Raw genomic sequence first — 24,228 nt, 5'->3', positions numbered from 1 at the left:
AGCCATCATCCCAAACCTGTCACATAACAATCAGATCTGTTGAAACAGTTTTAAAGACTATGAGCTTCGCTCTGGCATAGTTAAATGATCCCTTTTACCCACTGCTAAAATTATTACATGCCTCCTGACTTTGTTTAATTGTTCTCAAGGAGCAATTTCGTAGACTGTCATTGTCAGTTAAAGTTTTTGAAGCGGCAACTCTCAAGCAGAAACTGAAACGATGAAGCTCAAAAGATTAGCATACAACCCCGAAGAGGAGTAATACTAATGAAGCTGAAGCCACGTAGTGCTACTAACTTCACATCCAGCTGTGAGATTCAAACTCTAAACTCCCTCCCCCTTCCCCAAGCTCCACCCTTTCTGAGGACCTTCTTCCAAGACGGAATATCAACTTCTTAGCTGCTCCGTTACAGGAGCTTACAGACCCTGAGGTTAATTTCTGCCTGGATCACGCTCTATGGCTTTATTCAGTCGAAAACTTGGCGCCAAAGAATGTTTAATGAGTTCCAAAGAGGCAATCACCAGCACAGAAGTGAATTTAAATTTCACGCTAAAGCCAGCTAGTGCTTCCTGGGCAGAACTGCAGCCGACCAACCCACATTTTATCGCTGTCTTTTCCTCATTTGCATTTGGATTATCTTCTATGCTGCTAGTACCTCGATTTGTTTTGAAAGCACATTGTTCCAAAGTACAGGTTTTAATGTTCTATATAGATATTTGGTTTTGATTTGGTCTGAAGGTTTTTCTGGTTTTATGTAAGGCACATTAATTATCTGCCCCTCCTCCCCACCCCAAAATCTCTCCATGTTCAGTAAGGAAGAAAAAAGAAGATGCAACTGGATAAACTATAATCTGGCATGGGACAAGCTAATTTTTCCTGATTACAATAAAAGACAAAATAAGAACCACATATAATTGTGTGTTATGTTGCCCCTGTTGGCCATTATGGCTTAAGGGCCACTAATCAATTTCTAAGACTTTCCAAATGTCAAAAAGGGAGCTCCAAATGATAGATTAGAGGAAATGTACCAAGTACACATAAGTCTCACAGCCAGCCATGTCAGCACCAGGTTGATGATAATGTTCACTGTGCTTAAATTGGGCAGTTTTCCTAATTTTCAAAAGAATTCTCATGGCCTGTGTATGCCCTGCACCACCTGCAAGCTGGTAACAATGCAAAAAACTACCTTTCTAATTCTGACCCGGCACTATTGATTTCTCTCTAAACGTATTAAATAACGAGAATTTATATTGCGATCCCCTAAGGCATGGGCTAAACCTGAAAATATTATCATTTTACTACCAGATATTTAGTTTGGATCTAAAGTAGTAGAAGAAGGGGTCATGTAGGAAATTAATCATTTGAATCATTTATTCATGTTTATTCATACACCCAATAAATATTTATTGGAAAACACTGTATACCAGACATAATGGGAATCAGAGAAAGTGATTAAAAAACAAAACAAAACAAGAATACCTTAGATACTGAGTCCATTAACAAGGGGTTGGTAATAGCAGGGATAGAGGACTAAACCAGAGAAAACAAAACATTCTCAAATAAACGACAGTTCAGGGATATCTAGTTTTGTGCTTGTAAAATATCCTAACACTGGTCCTCACTGAGGCTGGGAATCAAAAGGGGTCTGCAATCCTAGAAGCTGCTCCACCTGGCAGTCTCTCCCCATTGTACCAACTCTGATCTCATTAGAAGGTTTGGTCTGCTCTAAGCATAGCATCAGTGATGGCTCAACTAGGCTGAGCACAGAGTTGAAGGAAGCAAGCACAAGCACGTGTCACTGGAAGTTAGCGCAGGACCTGGTTTTCTGCCAAAGGCTTTCAGCAACATAGGAACAGGTGGAAAGGGAGCAGACTCCCGTTGTAAGCCAAGACTATAAGTCTGTATAGGAAAAGTTTGGAAAGTACATTTTACTGCATACCACCATATGGCTACTCAACTGGCACATTTTATAATTTCATGGTGCTATATGTGTTCCATATCAATCATTTCTCGGAGACACATTCATTTAAGACTGAGCATAATTCCATCAGAGTTACCAGTTCTTATAACATCAGCTTTTAATCAGCTTCAAGAATATACTAGTTATTAGTTTTCCAGTGAGTGAGCTCCAGTTTCAATTATGTTGAAAATACTTTACCTTGAAGATTTAGGAGGATTTAGCTCCTCCTCCATTTGAGGATGAAGACGAAGGAGGAAGAGGGGGAAGAGGGAAGTGGGGGAGGGGAGAAAGAAATACTTCCTTAAAACAAGTACTAAAATCACCCCTCCTTAAGGTCATGGTAAGGAATAGAGAACTTTTAAATTATGAAACTTTCATATACAAGGTGGGGCGACTCATTTTTTTTTTAGGTAATTGACAGCAGATGTAAGGCAAATGGTGATAAGAGAAAGCTGTGGAATCAAATATAATCCAAAGATAGAGGCTTTTAAATTCTAAAATAAAGAAAGAAGGGTAAGACCCAGTCAAATTTGCTTTCGGTCCCGCAATCTTTTATAGCACTGCCCTAGTATTCCTCCCAATCCTACTCAATATAAGGCAACTGATTAATGCCAAGACACATTATGGAAATGTAAAGCCCTCAAATGATAGTAAATTCACCTATATTGCTTGATATTAATCCCATGTTCTTTGTATCTTTACTGATATTGTCCTTAATTCTATTATGAACTCTTCCAGGTAACTTGACAGGACATTCGTTTGTGAATAAACAATTTGCAAGGTACAAATGCTTTGAAAGAAGGAAATTACTGTGAAATGAAAAAGCCAATGATAGAACTTATTCCAGACTCTGAATAAAAAATCAAATATATCAAATACATTTTTCTTACTGGATATTTTCAGTCCATTGAGTTTAAGACATAATTGGATTTTTCCCAAAAATAATCAAGCTCAAAATCAAAATTCCTTTTCACAGAGGTTTTACATAATTCAAAACCTTGCTTCTATATTTGGGTAGAAAGTACTGTAACAAGGATATTCATGCGGCTATTTATTCAACACAGATTTATCAAGCATTTACTATGTATACAGCACTAGGCACTACTGAGATTGTAAAGATTAGTTAGTGATGAAAACTGTTTTTAAGGAGCAGTTGTAGGACAGATAAGACATGCACATAAATATCCAAAATACAAGCAATAAAATATTTTGGTTTTTTTTCCAGTGATATAAAAGTGGTTTCTGGTTAAATGCTACCTATGCTTAGAAAAGGAGAAGTTATCTTCACCTGAGTTGAGGGAGAGCTGGTAAGTTTTTCAGAAGAACTGGTATGTTTAGCAAGGCCTTGACAGATAGGTAGTTTTACCCTAACCCTAACCTTAACCCTAACCCTAACCCTAACCCAACCCTAACCCTAATAACAACAACAACAAAAAGTACATTTAGGCACATGAGAAGAGAAATTTAAGTGGAAGGAAGGAGCTATGGAGGCAAGGCACTATTCCAAACACTGGTGTTATTATGGAGGACAGAACAGGCACAAGCCTTTGATTTTTCATGGAGCATATGTTCTGGGGAGGAAAGAAAATAAATATAATAAATAGGTAAATTATATAGTCTACTGGAAGGTGTTAAGTACAATGGAGAAAAATAAGCTGAATAAAGAGGATGGGTAATGTGGTTCCCATTTGAAGTGGGGTAATCAGGATAGGCCACAGCACAAAGAAGATATTTAAACGAAGTGATGACAAAGCAAGCCCAAAGATCACATCCGAAAAAGCTTCAGCAGAAGGGGAGCGTTGGTTGATGAAGTTGTTGGCAGAATAAGGATAGATTGCAGAGGACCTCAAATGCCAAGCTAGGGAATTTGGATTTCATTTTATAGACACTAGGGAGATGTTAACAATTTTTGAGGAAAGATTAAAAAAGATCTGGGCTGAGCTTTACGTAGATGACTCTGGCAGATAGCTTAAATGGAAGGGACAGGAAAAAAAAAAAAAGGCAGGGAGACCTCCTATTGCCTCCTACAAATTAGGAAGTAGAACAAGAATAAGAATGAGAATATTAACAGTCTGGGAAAATTTAGTTTATATAAACTAATTCTTTTTAGTAGTTCATTTAATATATATATTACGTATATATATATGTATGTATGTAATATATATATATATATATATATGTTTGTGAATGTTTATATGCCAAATACCACTGGAGTCTCACAATATAACTTTAATGAACAAAACAGGCAGATATCCCTACCCATGTGGACCCCGCATTCTAGAAGGAGTCAGACAATATACATGAACATAACATAAACACTAAACATAAGTAAATACATTATAAATATATAGTATAGTAGAAGGTAACGTGTCTTATGGAGAAAAGACCTAAGAATAGGCTAATGGGACAGTAAGAGGTAGAGGTGGGTTTTTGATGCTGCAGAACCGTATCAAATGTTGGCTCTTACCAAAGGCAATATTCACACTTCCAAAAAAAAATTATAAAAATTTCTACCCTGACACAGACAGATATATTAAAAAACAATGAATCTCTTAAATTTAACAACACATCAATATAATCAAGTGGCCAAAGAGACACAGAGCATTTCTAAATCTTGTGTCTTGTCTGTATGAATAATGATATATGTTACTAATAAGTTACACTAGGAGAGCTTCCAAAAGTAAATAATGTTAAAGATTTGTCTCTCCAGACAGAACCCAAACAAATCTATCCCATTGGGAAAACACATTGGACTTTAAATGATAAAGAAAAAGCATGTGCTTCTAGAGTCCTTGATTCCCATAAGAAATAAGACAACGACTTGTTCCCTGGTACATAACAAGTATAAAGCTTTGTAAAATTTTTGAGAAAATTAATGATAACATCAAGTTCAATTTTAAGGTATTACTGCTGTTCCAGTGACAAATTATTTTCCCCAAAGCACTGGTTACGAATCTTTTCAGTGGTATTTTCTAGCAACATATTTGTGGGTTAGATCAGTATACTTATTATAATCATCTCCTTACATGATAATTTTATATTATTTCTAAAATTAAACCTAGAAATGGACAAACTCTTGGAATTGTACTGTTTGGACAAGTCTTTTGATTCCTACCCAACATAAGAATGTTGGAAGTTCAGTAGGTATAACAGTAAATGACTTATTTGGCCCTCTCAATCTTCTAAATCACTTTATTCATCGCGCCATTCACTGCCTACCCATTGCAATAAAATATGATGAACACTACTAAATTGTGATATCAGATACAGATTGCCCAATGTAGGAATAGATTACACAATACAAAGTAATATTTTCTAACATCAACAAAAAAGAATTTCTACTTTCCATAAAAGTGAAGTAATTCATATTCAGCAGAACAACCTCCTGGAGATAACAATTATAAACTATGGACAAACTATAATAAATAACTTTCTGAAGGTAGTGGGAAGCAACCAAAAGCAGGCAGAAACTAGAAACAGAGAATGGTATTAAGTGAGTTTCCCATAATTTGTATTGCTATTTGCCTCAGGGCAGACACACATACCACAATACAGAGAGGCTAAAAGTTGGATAGTTCTCTTATTTTATGGCTTAAAAAATCAAGGGTCAAATTTAGGGGCTAGTACACTGGGACGTGAAGGAAGAAATTTTGTGCCATTATCCTTCAACCAAGGATCACTGGGTAGGAGAGCACCTGGTGAATAAAATTGGGTTTATTAACTCAGAAATGAGAACACACACCAGGGGAGCCTCATAAGTTCTAGCATTGAGGTTTGTGTTATGTTCTTTTGGGGACAGTTCAAGGAGGTAAAATTTTGCTCTAGATTCTGTTGTTAGGAAGTAGAGGTTAATTCTACTATTGAGAATCTTCATAGTTCTTATCTAGTAACCATGAAAGAAGCAGCAACTACTTATATTAGCCACAGAGGGAAAGTTTAGTCATTTTTGTGGGTTGGATATTTTTCTTTTTGTCTGTTTTTGGACATGATTATAGAGTGGTCTCATTTTTGTCTTGACTCATCATGGTCACAGAATGGCCCTGCCTGATGTTTGTATTCTGAGCTTTGTTTTGTTTTAGGTTCAACAGTGGAATACCATGGCCTCCCATGAGTGCCTAGCTAACTCTTAGCAACACAAAGCCCCACCAGTTAGTTTCAGGCTAGATCCCAGCTGTCTTTTCTCTTTCTCATCTGGAAAGGAGAGAGTTACAGAAGGAAGCATCAAATTCTGCCCAAATATCTGGCTGATCCTTGAGCTATCTATGTCTGGGCAGAGTCCAGGCAGCCTGGTTAAAGCTCTAAAGACTAAACAGAAATTTCAGCTGTTGCCCATTGTAGACAAGACAGAGTTTACATGTGTCTGTTTTTGAACATGTAATATATTTTGAAATATAGGATTAATCACCTGCTTAAAAAAATAAACATTTTCAGAAGAACATAACAGAAAGCACAGTAATGTCCAGGATAGAATTAGACATATGAAGAAACAAACAAACAAACAAACAAAGTCACTCATACTCAAGAATAAGAGAAATTGATGAGAATCACCACAGAGGGCCCATATTGTGGAATTAGCTGGCTGACAATTTTTTTAAAGTGGCTTTTATATTATGTTAAAAAACATAAGGAAAATAATAATAATCAGTGAACAGAAAGTAAATTTTAGTGGAGGAATGGAAATAAACCAAAAAAAAAAAAAAGGAATTCTAGAAGTAAAAAATTCAATATCTTAAAAAAAAAAAAAAATCCCTGGCTAGCCTTTATAGTAGATTGGAGATGAGACCAAAAAAGAGTAAACTTGAAGTGAGATTGATAGAAATAATCCAATTTGAAGTCATGAGAAAATTAAAAAAAAAAAAATCAAAGAAATAAACAGGTCCTTTGTGACCTGTGGAACAATATTAAAAGATGTAACATGTATCATAGGATTCATAGGAGGAGAAGAAAGAATGGAGCACAAAAAAATTCTCAAATATTTAAATAATTAACAAAATTTCTCCAAATTTGGTAAGAGACACAAAGTTACATATTCAAGCAGCTCAGAAAACTGTAAGTTTTTTTGTTAAGAAATTATTTATTTATTTATTTGTCAGAGGGAAAGAGAGCACAAGCAGGGGGAGTGGGAGAGGGAGAAGCAGGCTTCCCACTGAGCAGGGAGCCCGATGTGGGGCTCGATCCCAGGACCCTGGGACCATGACCTGAGCCGAAGGCAGACGCTTAACTGACTCAGCCACCCAGGTGTCCCACCAGAAGAAATTTTTAAAAAATTCAAATCATAGTCGAATTGTTGAAATCTCAAAATAAGAAAAAATCTTGAAAGCAACCAGAGAAAATGGCATATTATCCATAAGAGAATGATGGTACAAATGATGGCTAACTTCTTATCAGAAACAACAGAGGCTAAAAATAAAAGGCTGTTGAAAGGAAAAAATTAAGACTGGCCTCTGAGAATTTTATATCTAGTAAAAATATCCTTCAAGATTAAAGGTGAAATACAGGGGCGCCCGGGGGGCTCAGTGGGTTAAGCGTCTGCCTTCGGCTCAGGTCATGATCCCAGCGCCCTGGGACTGAGCCCCATGTCGGGCTCCCTGCTCTGCGGGGAGCCTGCTTCTCTCTTGCCCTCTCCCTCTGCACCTAACCCCACTCTTGCTATTTCTCTCTTTCTCTCTCAAATAACTAAATAAAATCTTTAAGAAAATAAAGGTGAAATACAGACATTTTCAGATCAACAAAAACTAAGTGAAACAATTGCCAAAGAAAACTGAAAGTTATTAATAATTATTGATAATAAACCCTAAGAAAACAAGTTATATTTCTGTCCACTGTGAAATACATGGATTTGCAGAAAATTTCCATATTAAGTAAAAAATGATTTTGAGTAGTGCAGCTTGCACTCTTCAGGATCCTTAGAGGCTCTAAAACAATGTCAAGTTAAGCAGCCAGTATTAGTTTTAAGGACACTGCTTGTTAGCATTACCAAATTAGAAATTCTTGACACAAATAGGGAGCACACTTGGGTCATCAATATAAAAAGCATGTCTTTTGTGAAATTAATTGGAAAATGAGATTTAAAGTTTAAATATAAATTCTAAATGATTCACTAAAATGAATTAAAACAGCTTTCAAACTACCCACTTCTGTTTCCTGTGTCAGCTTCCTTCACTGCATGCACTTTCTTTTTTTAAAAAACAAATTTAAACAAACCAGAGAATGAAGGCAAATATTCTGATATTTCAGGTCAGCTTCCTTTTATACTGGAAGTATCCATTTATACCAGGGTCACAAAGTTATTTGCTTTAATGCTCCTCATTGCTTTAACATGACTTTTTGCATCTTGATTGATGGTCCCTATTATGAAAAATGTATTATGAGGCTCAGAATCTGCTTTTATATGGGCTGAAATTCAACCTTTGCAGGCCAAGGTAATATCATTTATATTACGTTCAACATCCTTTTACTGAAGTTAGCAAAGCATTTGAAGACTGGAGGTTTAAAAATACATTATTCTAGGGCGCCTGGGTGGCTCAGTCGTTAAGCGTCTGCCTTCGGCTCAGGTCATGGTCCCAGGGTCCTGGGATCGAGTCCCACATCGGGCTCCCTGCTCGGCGGGAAGCCTGCTTCTCCCTCTCCCACTCCCCCTGCTTGTGTTCCTGCTCTAGCTGTCTCTCTCTCTGTCAAATAAATAAATAAAATCTTTAAAGAATAAAAAAATAAATAAATAAATAAATAAATAAATAAAAATACATTATTCTAAAAGGATAAGAATTTATCAGAGTGAAAGAGACACTAAATGACTCTGAGCTCAAGGATAACTTTCTGTAAGTATGTGTCCAGGGAAGAACAGTAAACAAAAAATCAGAAGTCCGGGATTCTAGTTCTGGCTTTGGTGGTAACTAGCTATGACAACTTTGGAAAATCATTTAGTCTCATGTTTTTTGTAAAGACATATACCAGAGTATTTCAAATATTCCTTTATATAAAGAGATAGTTTAATCTATGCTATGTTTATAAAAGAAAAGTTGAGTTATTGAATGAAAATAATTTGACTTTTAAGCATGTTTCAAAGAGTCTATAGGCTGCAGGTCTTTAATATGCTTTTCACTAAGGATAAGAAAAGCACCCAGAGTATATAACAACAAAAATCACAATTTGGGGGCTCCTGCATATCTTCGTGACAAGAAGTCTTGTGCATCTACACAACAGATGAACACCTCTGAAGGTCTGATCCATAAAGAGTGTAAAGAAATTAATCTTGTTGATTTGACAAAATAATTTCAGGCATCAGTTGATGGTATGTTTGGTGGAACTTGGTTCTGCCATGAATATAAATGTTCCATATTATAAAGACCTATAGTCTGATGTAAAATTTTGAAATATAACTGCTGTTCTTTGGTTATCCAAATGTATGTATTCCCCTACAAGATGAACACCCCAGTTCAACAAACAAGTTTGACCTTTAGCAGAAGTCCACAAATTGCCTATTGGTTAAAATTGTGCCGCTTCCTACTCTAAGCCGAAATCTTGCATTGTGAACATCACAGAATTCTCGCTTCTCCCACTACACAGTCACAATTCTACATGGATAAGATATATCACTAAGCAGCCCATATTTTGGGTTTTTAGCTCAAAATCCAATTAGTTGGCTTACAGAAAGAAGGATCACTGACGTCAAAGATGATGGACTACATTCCTGATAATATCATTTCTTTTTTGTTTTGTTTAGTACCCAAAATACCAAATTAGTCCAATCTTAGGCATCTTTGAAACAAATGTGATTCAACTGAAAGTATCCCAGGGGTCTAAAGGAAGAATATGTCCTCAGGAGCCTGGGGGCACTTACACTCAGCTTCAGGCATGTGAACAACACATTTTCAAACAAGATCTGTCAGATGAATGTCAAGTTTCTTAGCCAAAGGAGGGTATGAGAAGCAGAACCCAACTACCTCTGAAGGAAAAGATTGGCAGGAGTTAGCCAGGAGATCAGAGCTCCAGCCAGCCAAGTGGGAATCCAAATCTGGGATCCAGTCATACATGTATAAATTATTCCCCATTATAATTATTGCAAAGAACAAAGTCCTTCTATCAATGCAAAAGTAAACTCAAGCCTCAGTCTAGTAATATCAATGATATGGATTCACAATTACACACTGTAAACAACTGTTTATTCTGTCATTAACTCACATAATATTTTTTAGGGTTTTTTTTTTTTTTTTTCTCTCCTGAGGCAATTGGGAACATAGGAGCTCTGCAACATCAGCACTTGTGTTTTGCCAGTTGTTCAGAGAATAGACCAATTAGTGGAAATGTGTAGTAATACATGCATTTGGCAGCCATGTTTGTACAAAATGAGGGTAATATTTAAAATAAGACACTTTTAATGGAACATGATGGCACCTGAGAGTATTGTGGAAAAATCTGGTATCAGATACTTCTCAACAGAATAACTATGGGATTCCTCTCTATAGTACCAACTTGCAACTCTTCAGTCCTGTTGAGATCTTCAATCTGCTGACCCCACCCAGATTTCAGTCCCTGACCCCCTCCCATTAGCTCATTCCCCACCCAGTTTAAATCTCTCCTTTATCATTGTAGTCACCTTAGTGCACTCACCTTGACTCTCTTGTTCTCCTGCTTCATCATACACACAACCTTAATTAAATAAAACTCACATTGTCTCCATGTCTTACCCAAACTGCTTAATGTGACTAGTGAAAAATGATCAATTTCAAGTGGACTCTTAATGCTACCCATCGATCATTTTATACTTCCCTAGACCACTCCTTTCCCACTCCCCTAGACTTGCAGACTTCTCATTTCTCAAAATCTCTGATACCTCCTCTACCATAAGCTTGCTTCCTTTTTCACTGAAAAATCTGCTGCAATCAGAAGAGGACATTTACTAGTTCCCAACACCAGATCTCCCCACCTATTTGCCCATAAATGCTTTTCCCTTTTCATACTCAAGTCCTTAGATAATCCCATTAGACATATGGCTTTGAACACCACATATGAAAAGTTGATGCCCAAATGTGCATTTTACCATTCAGGACCTCACTCCTGAATTCCAGAACTATATATCCAGCTGCCCATTTGACTTATACTCTTAGATAACAAATAAGCATCTCAAACCCAGTATGTTCCAAACAGAGGTCGCTATATTTTTCTACTTTCTCACTTCCATCAAGACTTGACTCAGTCATTTTCTTAGTTTTATCTTCCCTGGCTTCCCTTCCAAAATTTTCTTTTTCCCATTGCCCTGACTTGGGACATTTAATGATCCCTTTCGCTAATTATATATATTTTCCTCTCAGTAGTTATTGCTGTCTAACACATTATGTATTTTACTAGTTTTCTTTTGTATTGCTTGTCTCCCTCATGAAAAAAAGGATATTTTTCTGTTTTGCTTATTGCTGTATCACAAGCACCTGGAACAGTGTCTGGCATATAATAGGCATTAGATACATATTTGCGGTATGAATAAATGGGATATGCTAGAAATACAATGCATAATTTCCATTAAAAAATTCAAAGTCTTATGTGCATAAGATTTAGTGCACTTAAAATTATTCTATCTGGCCATTTTTCTAGACTTCTCTTTGATTATTCTCCACCCTGTGTTTGCATGTGTTCATATATACTTGAGAACAATGATGTACATCAAAATTCTTTCCATATTATAAACTACATACATGCAATAAGACATGCACATCTATGCAAAAAGAAATTAACAGCTTCATGACTGTGGAGCTTGCCATAAGAAGCCTACTTGCCACAAAAGGACTTCATTCTCTTCATTTTCTCTATTGCCCTACATCTGTCTTACTGTGCCACCATTTTCTGGGCAAAGAGTGCTCTTTATGAATTTCAGCCAATATAGTTTCTTCTGTAAGAAAGTATTTTTTCTTCTTTCTACAACTGAGTGATTTTCATTGTTCAAGATCTTAAATATTTTTAATTTATTTGAGAGAGAGAGAGAGAGCAGAGGGAGTGGCAGAGAGAGGGAGAGAAGCAGACTCTTTGCTGAGCAGGAGGAGCCCGATGCAGGGCTCAATCCCAGGACCCTGAAATCATGACCTGAGCCAAAGGCAGATGCTTAACCAACTGAACCACCCAGGCGCCCCTCATTTTTCAATATCTTACTCAGATTTCTCTACACATCTGTAAAGCCTTAAGTTTCACTAGGTAGAATGATTTATTCTTTCCCTTATGTTCATGGTAGTTAACCTGTCACATTTAGATCACTTGTTTACATGTCTGTCTCCCACACTAAATTATGAGCTTCTCATAAGCTCAGATATCTCTGTACCTTCAGCATTTAACTGAAGTCTGGCACACAGTAGATATTGAATATTTGCTTAAGGCAATCATCAATCCAGAGAATGCTAGTACAACCCTACCTATGTAAATATATTTTTGGGAAATCCGTTGTCAAAATGAAATATTTAAAAGGATTAGCTTCAAGAAAAATAACACAATATACTTCTCCATATTAAGCAACTGCCAAGGCTACCAGAGTCAGAAATGACAAAAATAATAAACTATGAGTTAAATATATTTCATTAGGATTTAAAATTTGAAATTTGGCTTACTTAAAATGATCTGTATAGAAATATAACAATAATTACAAATTCATTTCTAAGTTAAGACATATAGCACTAAAATGATTGAACTTCATTTAAAACTAAGAAAACCAGCTAAAATTAATAAAATCATAAGTAGATACATTTTTTTCAGGGTATGGTTGCTACATGCTTTTTATTAGATCTTTCAAGTTTGTAAACCAAAAGAACTTCAGAATGTTAATTAGGAACTCTTAATTTTCTCCCTAGTTGTGAATGTTAAAATGGTAAATTTAATGTGGCAATGTTCATTTCGGTGTGAGTTTAAATATCACATTGTGATAAACTCATTAGTTGTAAGAAAGAATGATACTAATATAAAGTTGTGACCAAAAATTGTTAATTTAACAAAACACCTATTATTTCCTTTCATATTGCTATGGCAAAATAATATGGAGATTGACAATGGTTGGGTATCTTAATGTGTAAGTTTATGTGTGAAATTTTTACCACATGCTTTCCCTATTTTCCAAGATAGACATTTTAATTTTTTTTCAAGTTAGGTCTTGAAGAAAATAAAAGAGATTTCATTGCACAATTTCTCTGTAAATATTTGCTTTTTATAAACCTATATATTTTTTTCATTATGTAATACTTTAAAGACAACATTGCCAACTGGAATGTAATAATGGTGTAGAAGTTCCAGTATTAAAATTTCCACTAAGATTAAGAAAGAATCATCATGTAATGGCAGTTCTTAGAATTAGAAGCCTGCAAATGGGTTTTAATTCGTCTGCTCCCACACTAAATTCTTTCTCTGTCCTAGCTAATGAGATGCCTACTTTCCCTAGCAAATTTGGACACTAACTTTCCTTGACAATCTTATTGGGAAGTGGCCTACATTTCATTTATTAGAAGAAGGAATGTGATAGCAGGAATATGAGTTTCTTCTTTTGCTTTGTATCTCCAGAGGCATTTTATTTCAATATGCAAGTGTGTGTGAGAGAGGAGCGTTAGCTTATCCTCTTGAAATCAGGTAGCAGGAAGTCAAAACAATTATCCTTAGTGCCCACTTCCAAGAGGTCCTGAGGCAAACACAAGGTGGCAATAGGAGAGATTACATTTCTGCTTTCACCAAGGATCCGCAAGGAAACTGGGGTCAGGCAATTCTAGCTAGAGTTCCTGTTTACTTATTGAACGCCTATTATGTTCCAAGCATGCTACAGGAGATCATTTCTCATCTTCATCACTAATGTCAAAACATCCTTGCCAAGAGGTATTATAATTTCCATTTTACAGAAGAGGAAAATGAGGTTAAAAAGCCTAACGAATCTGTCCACCTTTATACAGCTAATATGTGCCAGAGGCCAGACTTAGTTCCAGTTTCTCCTGCTATACTTCATTGCTCCCTGGTGTACATAATAGAAATTGGTTTGGAAAGAAGAAGAATATTAGTTTCCAGTAAGGTTCATTTCCCTCTCTTTCCCAGGACATGTAGAGATGGGCAACTTGGAGGGAGAATTGCTTTCACTCTATAGTTTGAGAAAAGAAATAACCTTTCATATTCACAATTTGTCTCTGAGTTACTAGCCCAGTTGCAGGCTTCAAATGGACTAAACTTCATAAAAGGGTTCCCTGCAATACTTCTTCTCAAACATTAGGGCAGAATGAAACCATCTGAAGTTTTGGTAAAATGTGCTGATTCTGATTCTGTAGGTTGAGGTGGGGCCTGAGATTCTGTTTTCTAACAAGGTCCCAAGTGATGCCGATGCAGCTGGTCTACGGATCATCCCAGGGCAGCAAAGCTCTATGAAAAGGTAAGACATCTCTCCTTTGTTTCCCCATTGCAATGGTGGATGGATATAAAGGAATATAGATGGAGAGGTCTCCAAATCATTTTGGACAAGAAGACTGACATGATTCATGGACCCTATCTATAGTTAATTTTACATGTATCAAATCATTTACCCCCATTTCCTTTAATTCTAACTTTCATTGCTCACATTTGACTATTAAACTTCACAGTTTCTTAGAAAAAATATGTAGTGATTTTTTTTAGTATGATTAATATTTATTTTTGGCTTTAGTAAAACTGAGACTATAAAGACAATTGACTTTTTAATGGAGATTTTGAGCTATTTAATTTCATAAACAATGCAATACAATCTTCCACGATGTGGACAAGAAGAGGATCCATTTTTTCAAGTCATAAGTAACATACATATTTTTTTTGTGTTATGTCCTCTATTAGGGAATGAACAGAGAGGAAGATAATCAAAAAACCAACTTTGTTTTGAAAAAAAGTATATTCTAGTGGGAGAAACAGAACTGTAAACAGAAAAGCAGAATGTGTGTGTGTGTGTGTGTGTGTGTGTGTGTGTGGTTACGGGAGAACAAGAGACTTTTCCCAGGATCTGGGGAGTAGTGATCAGAGAATGTTTTCACAGAAGAGCTATAACTAGCTTTCACTTGGAGGAGAACATTCCAGACATTGGGGAAAAATGTGTGGATACTCACAAGCATAAAATACCATGGTATGGTTTGGTACATTTGGCTCTAATGATTGTTGAGACAGTAAGAAAAATCAAGACTTCTATGATAGACCTTAATTCAGACAAACCCAGACACAGAGAATTCTATAGTCTGGAGAGAAGAAAGCATGAGAAATGAACAGTTGATAACTTCATCAAAGGTCCACCTGTCACCAGTCATAGTTAAATGTGTCTTTCAGATTTGGGGGATATGAACTACTAATAGACATAGTAATAGTTTAATACCCATTTCTTTGTGTCCTGACTTAGATAAATGGAACTAGCCATTGATTTTCTTAAACTCTAATGTGCCAATAATAAAAGACTTATGATTTCCAGGATAGCAACTGCATATCTGCATATTAGGAAATAAAAGTTACCATATGCAGCACCATATGAAGACTTGCATGCACAATGGGAGTGAGTTATCATAACCTAGTGATCCACACAGAGCAGAATTTCATATACTACTAACCAATCCCAGCCTCTTTGCATTTTTTTTCTTTAAAAGAAAAGGAGTGAAATTTTATTTTTTGAAGTATCTCTTGAACCCAGCACATATTGAAAGAGTAATGTACATAGGTGTGTGGAAGGGGCTGTCTATAATATCTCAAGGAATGATTTATATTCTCTGTTTCTTCCTTTTATAACAAAGAGTGAGGGCCCCTAAAGGATGTGTGTGGAGTCTTACTCATGAAGCATTGTCATAGCTTTAGCTGGCAGAGGTTCATTAGTGGGACCCCACTCTTTAAGCAGATACACACCCTGAATTACCCTAAAGTATATTCATCTGAACAAGAAAAGTCCAAAAAAATAAACCTACTATTTTTTTTCTTTTTTTTAATTTTATTATGTTAATCACCATACATTATACCATTAGTTTTTGATGTAGTGTTCCATGATTCATTGTTTGTGTGTAACAGCCAGTGCTCCATAAACCTACTAATTTTTTATAGGACTTAACAATTCTTGGATCTAACCTAAAACCCAACCATTAAAATGGAAACTATTTATATCAGTAACTTCATGAGAAGGCTAGTTATAGAATACTTGTCCTCCCTACAAAATCACTTAATTTAAATTCTCTTATTATTTTATATCTATCTATATATCTATATATATATATATCTCACAGATATTTTTGCAGCTTGATATTTTCTAGCTTCTTAGCTATGTTCACTTTTTTTATTTTTTGTAGGATTTGCCACAGGGGACCTTCAAACTGGACACAGAGATGAAATAGGTTTATACTACTAAGAACATACTTGAAAATGATTCTTACTCAGTTCTGTGGTTTAAGTTCAATAGAAGATCAGAGGAAAGGAATGTTTCCTCCTTCTCATGGCCTGGTGTGAATGTAAGGTTTCTACAAGGTGTTAGGCTGACTGCAATAAAATGAAAACTCTACTATATATCATTAAAATGATGATGTATTTATAGAACATGAACCACAAGAGAGCTATACTGAGCACTTTCAATAAACCTCAATTAAAGTGATCAATATTGCTAAAAGAATCTTTAAAAGCACCTCTGACAGAAAACTTCTTTGAGATTAGTTTTAAATGCTGAGATAAACAGACTACTTCAAGGCATAATGGGAAGTAAATTCCAGAGTGAAAGTCCTAACTCTTAGGACCTCAAGGTTATGGCTTGAATGAATGAAAGTTTGATGAATTCTTTAAAAAAAAAAAAAAAGGTATTTTTGCCTTTTATACTTGGGAAAATAAACAGTATCCTATATAAAGACTTTAAAAAACCTTGTGCTAAGTCCTTCTGAACATTTTATGCATGTTTTTCTTAAAATGTTAATTTTTTCTTATCCCTGAGAGGATAATTTAGATATTACCTACCAGTCATGGTCCACTTAAAGTCCCACTTTTTCTACAAAGCCTTTCCTTTATGCTGTAGTGTTATTAGAATTTGCACAAATACAATTCTTGATTATAGACTTAGAGCAGTTGCCAATTGTTTCTGGTAAGTCTTAACTCCACAGCCGAAAAGTAAGCTTCCTAAAGTCAAGCTTCACACTATACTTCACCATACAACACCTCATATTAATAAGCAGTGCCTAATCAGTACAGTGACAGCTTTGTTTAAAATGCAAATACCACTAGAAGGGTTTATACCTTAGGTGAGCTTTCAGCGCTCACAAGCTAATTAGCAGCTGAGTTAGCAAGCTATAGCCACTGTCAGATGAGACCTAGAAGGCCCCGGATGCAAAGAACTAAGGAAGGTAAGAATAGAAGAGGATACATTTAGAAAAAAGAGATGCTTTGGAAGGAGAAACAGAGAGGAAAAGACAAAGCACAAGTTTGCCTAAGCCTGGCCCTATGAACACTTTGATGTTGATAGCAAAGACCCTTTTGAAATATCCCAATAGCAGGCACTCAAGAATTCTTTCTCAGATGGAAAATCCTGACAAAAGGGAGACCCTAGGAATACTCTGGTATAGCTCACCTAGCAGGTGCCCAAACCAGCTAGCCCAATTAGGAGAGTTGTTTGTTGAGCCAAAGCCAGATACATTGTCTTTACACTAGTATTGGTGCATTAGTGTTCATTTATTCAGTCAATCAATCATTTAACAAATGTTTAGTGCACACCTGATATGGGTTAACATGATCTGAGGGCCTAGGGATTCTATTGTGAACAAAATGAACTTTAGAAGGTCTTGCTTCCTGGCTGACACATTAATCAAATAATAATACTACTGTAAACTTAACAATTTTTTGAACCACTGGTTAGTATATTAAAAAAAAACCAAAAAACAAAAAACCCCTAAGTACATTTGGCAGAGAGAACCACTTTAATGGAGGAGCAAGTGAAAAAGGATAGAAGAGTATTCTGGCATGTGCTAAGGCCCTGTGATGGAAGGAAATAGGAAGCTTTCTGGAAAGAGGACTTATTTTTTATTTATTTTATTATTTTCTTTTTAAGCAAGCTCTACGCCCAACGTGGGGCTTGAACTCATGACCCTGAAATCAAGAGTCACATGGTCTACTGAGTGAGCCAGCCAGGCTCCCCAGAAAACATGGAGCTTTCTAAGCACAAAAGAAAGACTGTTCTTACAAAGTTGTGTGAATTTGGGGCAACTGGGTGGCTCAGTCCTTTAAGTGTCTGTCTTAGGCTCAAGTCATGATCCCAGGGTCCTGGGATGGAGTCCCACACTGGGCTCCTTGCTCAGCAGGGAGTCTGCTTCTCCCTCTCCCTCTGCCTTTCTCCCCGCTCATGCTCTCTCTCTCTCAAATAAATAAATAAAATCTTTAAAAAGAAACAAACAAAGTTGTGTGAATCCAAGATCAAGAATCCTTCAACACTAGGCCAGAAATTCTTTAGCATGGCATTTGGGCTTTTGTTGCCCTCTGAGTAAAAGGGCCCAGAGGGCTCAGTTCTCTACTGTAGGAGAGAAGGCCCCCATCCCTTCTGCCTTTCTTACTGGGTGAGGTGTTTGTGCCTTTGGGGTAGTGCTTGGCAAGACCCCTGACTTCAACAAAACTTTGAGCGGCTTCCAGAGTCACCTGGAATCTTTTGCTAGATAGAGAAAGTCATAGAAACTTTAGGTTGAGAAGATATTAAGAATACCTGTCTGCTTATAGGATTGGTCCATCTCAGAGATGGTCTTAGAGCTAAGGTGATCTCTTTTGATTCAATGGATTATTCTGCCAGCCCAACTCCCAGGGAGAAGAGAAAGGTGAGCAAGTTGAATAGCTGCTCTGGAATTTTAGCTGGGGTCTTATTAATATGGGAACTTCCTGACCTGCAATGCTTCAATCAGAGTCATCAATTAAGCTTCCTTCTTCTCCTCCATTGGCTGACTGCCTGGAAATGAGCCTCCTATTTCATAAGACATGTCATTGTGAGTTTCCTTAAAGACTCCAAAGTTGGATTTGCTTTACTGAGAGAAGAAGAAGAAGAAAGAAGAAGAAAGAAGAAGAAAGAAGAAGAAGAAGAAGAAGAAGAAGAAGAAGAAGAAGAAGAAGAAGAAGAAGAAGAAGAAGAAAAAGTTATTCTGACAGTGTTGTTTCAGAGTAAATATTAAATTTTGAAACACCTTGATTAGAACTTTTTCTTTATCATTATCACTTTCATTGGATTAGGTATATTATTTGTTTAATTTGGGAAACCAGACAGAGGATCTATGAGAGGAAACAGAATAATGCACTATTTCTGGAAAATATATTATTTGTCAAAGATACTATTTAATAGAAAGTTGTCTTCATGATGAGCACCAGGAAAAGAACTAACCCCTATACTATATATTGAGTATATTTTATAAGCCTTAATATGCTTGAGATATACAGTATCTACTTTAACCTCTGATATCTGTGAATCACTTGCACTGATAATTCACATCATAACATGGTTCTAATCTTTTTTTAGGGTACTACCTAATGCAGTCAAATAGCAATACACTTTTATTTATTTATTTTTCCACTTATATTAAACATCTGCTATCTTCAGAGTAAGCAACTGAGGTCTCAGAACTGAGACTGCCACATGCTGTATGACCTAGAGTACGAGTTGAAGATATGACAGATTTAGAAGAGAAACATACCTGAAATTGAACAGAAAATTAAAGCATTTTAAACTCAGTGGCTGGTACTTATTTAATGTCATGTTGCCACCTAATAAGACTTTTAAAAATTGAAAATGGAATTCAGGGTAGTAGAGTTCTAAAAGTAACAGAAAATGGAGGCTAGAAAGGAGGCCGTTATTACTCAAGATATTTTCAGAAACTTAGAAGTTTTGTGTTCAAAAACAAAAATAATAATTCAGTTAGGGTAAAATATCTTTTTCTGAAACATGATTGTTTTATCTCAACTTTTCTCCCTTCTATGCCACAGGCACCATATGAACAACTAATTTTACTCCTAGGAAATTTCCTATTTTCCAAACTTGGAAGCTATACTGAAATTTATTTCAACATGTGGCTTTTTCTTTTTCAGCTCTCATTAAGAACTTATTGGTATCCTGAGGGTCACTCAGGCATCACAAGCACCTCGTTACAAATATTTCTTATTAGTCCTAGATTTTCTTGGTTCTCCTTTGATAGCTGCTGCTCTGTGAACTGCTTTTACATTAAAGCTATTTTGCTGCTTTTGGGCTGCCTGAGTGGCTCAGTCATTAGGCGACTGCCTTGGGCTCAGGTCGTGGTCCCGGGGTCCTGGGATCGAGCCCCGCATCAGGTTCCCTGCTCAGCCGGAAGCCTGCTTCTCCCTCTCCCACTCCCCCTGCTTGTGTTCCCTTTCTCATGTTCTCTCTCTGTCAAATAAATAAAATCTTTAAAAAAAAAAAAAGCTATTTTGCTGCTTTTAAAACAAAATTCCATTGGTGGAAAGTTCCCAGGGTTCGTGATTCTTTGTATGCAATTCTTTTGTATGTGACGTATTATCTGGTTTAAATATCAGTGACATCTAGGTCCTAAAACAGCTGGTGAGCTATGTCCTTAGTTGTATAAACATGGTCCTCTCATTCTAGACCTCTGAAATTTCTCTGGGTAAAATGCCCTCACCTGTAGTCATTAACAATATTTAAGAGAGACCCTACTAATCCTCCCATGAATGTTGAAATCAATGTTTTCATTGTGTTATCTATTGTTTTGTTCATTGTTCAACTATAATTGCATCAATTTCCCCAAAGCACACTATGTACCATAGTCAAATTGTCCACATGTATAAAAGCGGTAATCAGATCTGCATGCAGTGTTAAAGTTTCACTTCTGCCGTTCTACTAAAGAGGCAAATCCCATTGTTTCATCAATATTATTCCAAACAGACTCCAAGAAAATGTGTTGTAACTCCTGTCCTATGGAAAAGTGTCCAAGATGCAAACCTCTAAGAGATCCTACAGCAGTACAAGCAGTAAACTATCTAAACCACTTAGGGAGCTGTTTCCATAATGCAGTTAAAAACACTGTACTAGAAGTCTTACTTGTCATAATGTAGAGGTGACTTCATGCCATCTTTCAGAAAGTCTTGAGTTTTTTTTTCAAATTCCCATAATTAGGGAACTATCATACAATTTAAAGAATTGCTGTTTCTGCACGAGGCACACACTATTGTACTCTTTCTTCTGCATCCTCACGTTGTCCTCTCTGGGGGTTAGTGCTGAACTTCTTACCTAAAATATGGAGAGCCCAACCCTTCCCTCCTGAACTCAGTCGACACTCACACGATCATCTTAGAACGTTGCATAATAGAGAACAACCCATTTCACACACACCCTCCCCCCATCCAATAACACATCCTCTTAACCAGGGTCTCAAACACATAGCTCTCTGCTAAAGCGCATCCTGCCTCTGCTGGTTGGAGTTTTCACAAACCGAAGCCTAAATAAAGGAACAGTGTGGCTGCTATAGAACGTCCACTCCCTGCTCAGCACAGGAATTCCTTAATAAGCACATGAGTAGTACCGGACAGTAGTATATCACCTCCCTGCATTCTAACTCTGGGACATGACCCTTCTCCTGGCACAACGAGTCACGATTCAAAACCAGGGGGAAAACAGTAAGATAGAAGACGGCAGCTTTATCTTTTCAGAGATGGATGGTAGGCAAGTATCCCTATGTTTTTACCTGTCACTTCCCATGCGGAGAGTCCAAATGTAAAGTACCACACATGCGTGCGTCTTTTCTTGGGGGAAATTGTTGACGAGCCCGCTAAACAACAACAAAAAGTGCTTTATATTGTGTCCAAAGAAATATAGTCTAGGCTTTTAAAAATGGAAACGTGATTGCCAGAAAAATATCTTCTGCTTGCCTTGCTGGGTAGTTTGTACTTGAAGTAAAACCGTCACCACCCACTCCCCATTCAACCCGAGATCTAAAAAGGCAGGTGAACTGAAAGGAACCAAGAGCCTATCCGTCCCTATCAGAAAACAACCATAGGAGCAAATCACGTTGGAGGAAGGCTCGACAACCCGAAGAGACCATCTCCTCAGGACTGGGAGGAGAGATATGGAGCCATTTTTCACTAGGTTCACCAGAAAATGTCAGCTCACAGCTGCTAAAGCACTGCCAGAGTGCATCTTAATTTGGTCAAAAGGGACCCAGCCAGTCACCCTCACAGAACATTTTCTTAGAGAGTCCATTACAAATCGGATCCCCTCTGCTTTGAGCATCTTCTTGATATAGTCTTTGGCAATTGCACGGCACAGATCTGTATCCAATTCAAAACTAAATGCCTTCCCCCATTTCCTCTTAAAATCATGTGAATTAGACACTTCTGAGCTTACAGTTAAAAAAAAAAAAAAGGAGGAAGGAAAAAAACCCACGTCTCCCCACTCCCCACCCTCCTCCAGCTTCTTGACTAATACCTCTGGGCAGTTTACTTCAGAATAGAGCAGATTCTTGAGTGCACAATGGCAAACTGGCATGCAAGTCTCCTATCACAGAAAGCACAGGCAATGCTTTCTTTGTAAAAACACAGGAAAATACACATGCTGGAACAAAAGGCACTCTATCTGCACAGCAAGAAACGAGAGAAATCATGTGTTTGTTTTACACACATCTATAACCAATTATAAAAAAAAAAACGCCTTGGCATCTATTTTAATGATGACATATTGTATTCTTTCCTCAAACCAGGTCCCAATAAAATAAAATTTTAAGCTTTGGCTCCAGTGGGAGGTAAAACATACTCTGCCATGAGAATACCTGGTGTGTGTCTTTGTTGGTAAGGTGCCATTTCAAACTTATTATATTTGAACTCAATTCTGTGGGAAATGAAGATAAGGCAAATTCAGTCAGATATCTCTGAATTATTCTGACATTACGAGAAATGCCAAGTCAGCAGATATTTGCTGTTTACAGTTCACAATAACCTAATCGTGCATTTGCAGCCTCCTGGAGCAAAATGCTAACTATTCACCAAACAGCCACCTGACAATCTCGGGCTCAAACACACATTCTGACTCAGAAGGAGACATCATGACGGCTCTCCACTGGCCGTATTGAACAAAAGCTCCGCAGGCAAACGGGAGGCATTTGGTAATGAAGTGAGAGTCAAATCAAGTTTAGGTTCACATCTGGTGGAATATGGCACTGCCTACCCGGCGGTTGAGGAGCAGGAGGGTTTGGAGGTTATAAATAGAAAACACACACATATACACATATAGATATTTAAGCCAGACCGGGGTCAGTTTCAGCTTACTAACCTAGAGCTCTGTTCAAAGGAAGCAGAGAAGCCGCACGTCCTCTCCCACCTTTCCATGGTCCTCAGTCAGTGTCTTCTCAAACCACCTGTACTGATCCAACCCATTCTCAGATAATATAATTTTCTTGATAGAAGTAGTCTCAGCTGAGCTTTGCTTTTTTCAGCATGGATGTCCAGAATTTTCCTCTTTAAGCCAGACACAGCAACAAAACTGCCGCTGAGGTCTTTTGTTTTCCCCTCCTCTCAAAGATGAAGCATGCAGCACTTCTCTCTCTCTCTCTCTCTCTCTCCCTCCCTCCCACCCTCCCTTCCTCCCTCTTTCCCTCCCTCTCCCTCTCTCTCTCTCTCCCCTCACACGCTTTCGCTCTCTCCCTCCGTTTCTTTCCCCAACCCCCACCAGCAACCTCACTCGATTCCGTTCAGTTGGGGTCATTTACATCTCCCAGCATGAGAACCTGTGTTCTGTAAGCGCCTGTCTCTCACTTTTGGGTTTCCTCTGCGAAAGGGAGGGGGGCGGCTCTAGGTGAAGTCAGGTGACCCCTCCGTTAAAAGCCAGATAGATGGATGGAGTGTGTGAATTTTAATATACACACAGGCACATTTACATTACAAAGCAGCGAAGAAAATCTAGCTTCTAGGGATTAGGCATTTTTGTTTTTGATTTCATAGTCCCATTTTAGCAATTAAGAGAAGCTAATATAGTATAATGAAATGTAATTAAAGTTTTCAGTGTTAATAACAAGGCTGCATACTTTCAGAATCATCCAACTGAACCATTCTTTTAAACTTGTAAGCATGACTTTCTTTTTCTTTCAAGGGTCAAAGAATCAGTCATTTTACTACTTACACGCCTTTTCCAACTGGCCCTGTCTTTGACATCTAGTTCAACTATCTCAGCTAAGGACCATCAAAGAAGACCAAATAACAATAAGAAGAAGAAGGAGGAGGAGGAGGTGAAAAGACAAAAAAGTGACAGAAAACCAGAGTATATTGCATGGATAGAAATCAATAGTTTCCTATTGTAGAA

The 24,228-nt window shown here is 37.2% G+C and overlaps 1 protein-coding gene across 1 annotated transcript in view; it reads right to left on the bottom strand.

Moving 5' to 3' along the window:
• The window catches only part of MAGI2 (membrane associated guanylate kinase, WW and PDZ domain containing 2), a 650,039-nt gene extending 626,574 nt beyond the window's left edge, over positions 1-23,465 (bottom strand). Inside the window, exon 1 of the mRNA XM_081799668.1 lies at positions 23,203-23,465. The gene's annotated coding sequence lies outside the window, so the exon portion shown is untranslated. The remainder of the gene's footprint in view (positions 1-23,202) is intronic.
• Positions 23,466-24,228: the final 763 nt, after the last annotated feature.

The sequence above is a fragment of the Leptonychotes weddellii genome, chromosome 12 (assembly GCF_054177405.1).
Source record: "Leptonychotes weddellii isolate Sample4059 chromosome 12, ASM5417740v2, whole genome shotgun sequence".
Classification (NCBI taxonomy): Eukaryota; Metazoa; Chordata; class Mammalia; order Carnivora; family Phocidae; genus Leptonychotes; species Leptonychotes weddellii.
This window is presented reverse-complemented; position numbering and strand designations above follow the sequence as displayed.